This window comes from Mytilus trossulus, chromosome 11 (genome assembly GCF_036588685.1).
Source record: "Mytilus trossulus isolate FHL-02 chromosome 11, PNRI_Mtr1.1.1.hap1, whole genome shotgun sequence".
NCBI classification, from domain to species: Eukaryota; Metazoa; Mollusca; class Bivalvia; order Mytilida; family Mytilidae; genus Mytilus; species Mytilus trossulus.
In genome coordinates, this window is record NC_086383.1 from 49994660 (window position 1) to 50000659 (window position 6000).

Here is a 6000-nt window from a genome sequence, read left to right on the forward strand (position 1 = left end):
TTTTGTAAAACTGCTATATTTTGGGGCCAAAAGGGGGTCTTACTGAACCTACTCAACATTCATGTACAAAGCAAATGCTTTATTGAACACAGTGGTTTAATTTATTTTTTCGGAATGTCAAAAGCCGGCAAATAATTTCGAAGATGTGAATTAAGTATTCTAATTTTAAGCAGACCAGATTTAAGTTTATTTTTTAAGTGATAAGTTCTCATAACGATGTTTGAATTTTAGGGTGAAAATAAGACTTTAAAATAAAAAATATTTTGAGTTTTTGCGTCAAATTAATGGTTTTGACGGAAAATAACAAGGTGAAAGTTAGACAAAAAAGGACAATTATTTATCTCGGTACAGTCCAATTTTATTGTATCTAGAAAATACATTGCTTCCATGTTTAACCCCGCCACATTGTGTATGTATGTGCCTGTTCCAAGTCCAAGTCCAAGTAAGGCCGTTAGTTTTCTCGCTTGAATTGTTTTACATTATCCTATCGGGGCCTTTTATAGCTGACTATATGCGGTATGGGCTTTGCTCATTGTTGAAGGCCGTACGGTGACCTATAATTGTTAATGTTTTTGTCATTTTGGTCTTTTGTGGATAGTTGTCTCATTGGCAATCAAACCACATCTTCTTTTTTATATTGCTTTGTATCGTTTGTTTTGTTGACTAGTATAATTACAATGATTTAATTTTTGATGTAACACGTCTTCTTATTGGCTGACGTTATTTTGTTATGAGCCCATAGACATAATTTAGTCATGTGACCGTGTGACGTCATCAACGTTTTTTCATGGTTTTCAACGGTTTAAAATGGAATTTAGAAGTAAATTATAAGAAATGACTGTAATAATTTTTTTGTCTATTCGGAATAACATAAAAAGTTTGGTGCACACGGTTAAATAACCCGCTTCGTGCGTTATTCAGTGTGGACCAAATTTTTTATGTTATTTCTGCATAGACAGATATAATATTAGTCATTCCTTAAATGTATATAAAATACCAGCAACGGCTGTATAGATAGTAAGCTTCTCAATCATTGGTAGTAAATAGCAAAAACAAGTTATTTCTAGTATATCTATTTTGAACTTTATATCATAAAGTAGAGCTAAAGTACCTATGGGTATATTAACCTCTTTTGGTATTTTTTTTTTTTTACGTTACAGAAAAAGAATATAATTGCAAAATCAAGTTATTTTTAGTATATCTATATATATTCCTATTATACAGTAGAGCGCTCGTACATATGGGTTTATTAGCCTCTTTTTGTATATTTTTCCTTACGTTTCAGAAAAAAAAGTTATTTATCATTATGAAAAAAAAAAAATTCTTGCAATCTTAACTTTCATCTATAGATGTATTATATAAAAAAAACAATAAAAAGTATATTAAACTATATGTGTTCGTGTGTTGTTGTAAATAACAAACAAAAAATTCTCACCTATTTCCTGAGACTTCATGTATAATATTCCAGTCAAAACTACCGACATAAGAACAAGAAGCAAGATCGCAAAACGTAAGCCCATTTCCATGTATGACTCCTTCAAAAATATCTGTTCTCTCATTGATAAACTTTATGTCATTCAAATTAGAATCAATTTTTACTTTGAATCTTTAAAAATACAATCTGTTTCCACCTTGAAAGATAAACACTTCTAATTTACGTATAGCAACATTAATATTAAATACGTCACTACATGATAGCCGGCATCATTCCATGTAAGGATTTAACTTTTCATTCGTTAAACTTCGGGTGTTTCCGCTCTGGTATTTCGTTTAATTGCGTTACAGATTCGACAGAATATGCGACAAGTGAACTTTTTACATTGTTTTCTCCCCTCATTAAATTGTTGTATGGGACTGCTTAAACTATGTTTTAAAGACAAATTAAAATCGAAGTATTTTCCTATCTTGATGATACTTTTCCTCAATTCAAATGTTGATAAGAATACATAAACCCATAACATAAATGTTATCTTTTGTTTAATGAGAGCCAGGGTGTAGTAATGAGAGCCGGGGTGTAGTGGTTAGTGCATCGGACTACTAACACAAAGGTTCCTGGTTCGATTCCCGTCTGGGATGAAAATTTCAGAGACTTAATTTTCGGCTCTCCCTTGACACCATTTGCGAGTATGGTCTTGAGGAAACGATGATAGTCCGTCGGACGGGGACGATAAAGGGCTGACCCGTGTTAAGAGAGAGCCATATCTCTTGCACGTTAAAGACACCCTTGTAGATTTCGAAAAAGAGCAGGCTAATGCCGCTACAAGGCAGCACTCGCACCCGCAAAGTGGAAAGGGATTAAGATAAGTTGCAAAACTTGTTTCCCAATCCACTATAAATAAATATGTTTAAACTAAATGTTATCTTTCAACACATAAGCGAATTTTGAGTTGCAACGGAGGCATAAAATAAACAGAGATATCGGCCTTTTATTGTTACTCATGCAGTCTCCTTTTTGTATACCCCACACAATTGTAAATCGTATTTTAGATTTATGAAATATCCAATACTTATATAATTTCTTCATGTATTAGAAACTTAATTGCTGATTTATCAACAAGATACTATTTCCGTTATTGAACAATTTAGTCTCACTCAGTACTTTCGCCTTGGCCTAAATCGAAAATTTCGATTTTTCATTTATTATAATGTCTATATAAATACTTTAACAAAAGTCAACAAATACAATTTGTTTTAGGTTTCGAACTTTTAATCCGATGCGTGAAACCTTTTGTTATATTTCAAGATGTTGCGGTTATTAATTTTATGAAAAGATTTATTCATATATGATTGGAATTATATTATGTGTCAACAATCAACTTCAAACCTTATGCGCCATCTTTAAAAAAAATGAAATTTTATCTAAACTTTACGATTGATGAAGGTAAATAATTATGGATTGACCGAGAACAAGAAATACATAAATGTCCGGTGCATTTAGGGTTACATTTACTACAAATCCCTTAAGAAATGACTTTATATTACCCCCCCCCCCCCCCCCCCCCCCCCACACACACACCGAGCACACGCCTAAATGCATGTGTACTATGGAAATATGTATACATGTCGTAAGGTTACGAATGTTTAAACTAAGTTCAAAGGTAAACTTTGTTAAACCTTCTTAATCCTAGATATATGTAAGCCGTGTGTTATATGGGGGATTAAACTCAACGTTTAGACAATGTTTCGGTCTTTTTTCAGCATAACACATGAAGAGGTATGAAAAAATCATATTGAACAACAGTTTTTACTATTAAAAGTGCAAAAAGTGAGATCCGGCTTCAATCTTGGATCTTTTTGTCCGTAAAAGGTGCGTTAAATACCAACGATCAATCAATCAATCAGAAAGGACATATTGAATACGACCAACGCCATACACATAATATTGATTGATTGATTGTTGGTTGCTAAACGTCCAGTGGCAAATATTTGATGCATGTTCAGGACGAGAACAAGTCAACAATAAATACAATAGGTAGGTCCTGTCATAATAAAGGCGGGCCAGGACATTCGGGATGATAGTCAGTGAAATTTGGACTGTCACTGGAAAAGGAAGGTACATGTATATTGGATAGAGACAGAAATTTTCCCATGCAACAGGTCACCTACGGACCCCGCAAAGAGTTGTTGTAAGGGTTCATAAAGTGCAAAGAGCGTGGAACTCTTTAATACAAGAAACATCGGATTCATGTCCCCATTTTGAATTGATCACGTGACTGCGAACTTGATACATCCCGCCCAGACAAACACATAATATCAATAGGCATATCTTTTAAAATACTTAAAGTTGCTCTTTAACACAAAAATTGGCAAAATGACGTATGAACCTATGCCTTACCCAAAAAGATAACTTGTTCCCGTATGAGAATTTAATATACCCAATTTTGTAACATACTGTCATTGAGAGAAAGGCCTTGTCATTCGTATCTTACTGCTCGAAAGATCTTAATATGAGACAATTTGATAGATTATACAGCACACCAGTATACCGATCATTCCATCTCCTAGTCCGTGCCAGAACTACTTTGGTACTAGGATCTTATCCAGTTTAGAAATATGCATACATTTTATTAATTCAACATATTAAAATTCGTAAATCCATGTTGAATATAACCACTTCTGTGAGATGCATGTTTGTATTTATGTAATATAGATTTTCATCAATAAAAACGACATCAAAGATGTTATTTTATATATCATATTTCTTAAAACAAACACATAAACCGATCACTAAATATAAACATCAAGAAATCACAGGCACTTGTCTCTGTATGCAGTGTTATATTAATGAATATAGAATTTTTTTCTCAAACAAGTGTCTGTATTAGAAAAATATATATATAAACATTTATGGAAAGCCCCTAAAAAGAAATGTGTAGTGAAAACCTACAGGAGACCACTTAAATGACGATGAGACCCCTTGGTCTCCTGCAGGTGTCTATAAAATTCGATCAATGCATTTGAATGGGACAATATAGTTGGGACCCCCCCCCCCCCCCCCCATTTTAAAATGGCTGAATCCGCCCCTGAAACCCCTTATGCTGTGAGTTTGGAGGAAGTCCAGTGACAAGTACCAGTTTTTTTATGTGTTCTAAGTAAGGTTTTGATACATGCAGAAAATAAAGGATTCAGTTTCATTTCGAATCGGAGATATGGTAAAAACAAACATGCAATGAATATATAGCAGCCACAAAAATGAAAAACTTTGCCGCCTGGCCATGGGTGTAACATAAAATAGCCTGAAATATCATATAATCCCGGAATGTTCACATCTGGCGGTGTTACATTTATCTGATTTGGGCATTTGTTTTTCTTTTTTCATTACAGGGTAATTTTAAAATAAATACATGCATGGTCATTTAAAAGTACGGTCACGGCGGGTGTGTTGTGTTGCTACCGCATTTGTAGAGGTGGGCGAACTCTGTGTCCAATATCACTTGGCATAGCCACTGAATTCGACCATGTGGCGAAAATAGCGACACAACATCTACAAATATATTATGCTTCTTATAATGGAATTATGTATCAGCTAGGCTTCTGTCTCCCAGGGCCAGCATCCGATATATTTTGGAATCAATAATGTTATTATAAGGATATTATATTGATATATACGGAAATGACATTATAAGGAAAACAATAAGATGGAAATAAGGAATAAGAATAATGTGGAAATAAGGAATAAGGAATGGACAATAGTGTGGAGATAAGGAATAAGGAATGGACTATAAGATTTAATTATATATAAAAGGGACTTGCCAATTATGTTTCTCGGCAGTCCATTTCTTTGTCAAGCCGTGGCCGTACAATTTTGTACTTTTGCCAAATAAACTAGTTCTTACTTTATATTTGTATGTCTTTTGGCTCCACGTTTTCTCAGATAATGTCATCTTCGATATCTACGGAGGGCTAAGGTTGTCACTATTCAGCTAAATATGGTATATATTTCAGGACACAGGGCAATGGTGACATCTATTTGATCTCTCAATCTTCCTAATATTATGCGGATCGTTAGTTTGTAGATACTAACGTAACTGAAAGGAATTTGGGTACATTTCCTGTCTTCTGTATATAAAATTCAACTGGAACTTAATACAGGAGCTCTCCGTAAACATAGAAGAAAAGAAGTTAACCTAAATTCCTTTTGATAATTATTTAAAGAAGTACTAGTGTGGTCAATTTCCTCAGGTTTGGTTCCAGAAACCTGGCCAAATAAGGCAGTTGATGTAACCAAGCTCAATTTGAATATAAAAATAATATGATCGGAGGATCTAAATAAATTAAAGAAAACTAACCTCCTTTCGAAGTAGCCTAGTCCTACAGACAGATATATTGGTTATCTGTCGGACTAGTCAACTCTTAAAGCCTAACAAACTAACTATGACTTTAAACTTTATTTTGTGATAAAAGCAATGATGTTTATATATGTTTTGTATATGTACCCCATGAAAATAACATTTTTATGACAAATATGATGTTGATATTTATGACTGTCTTACTGAAGAC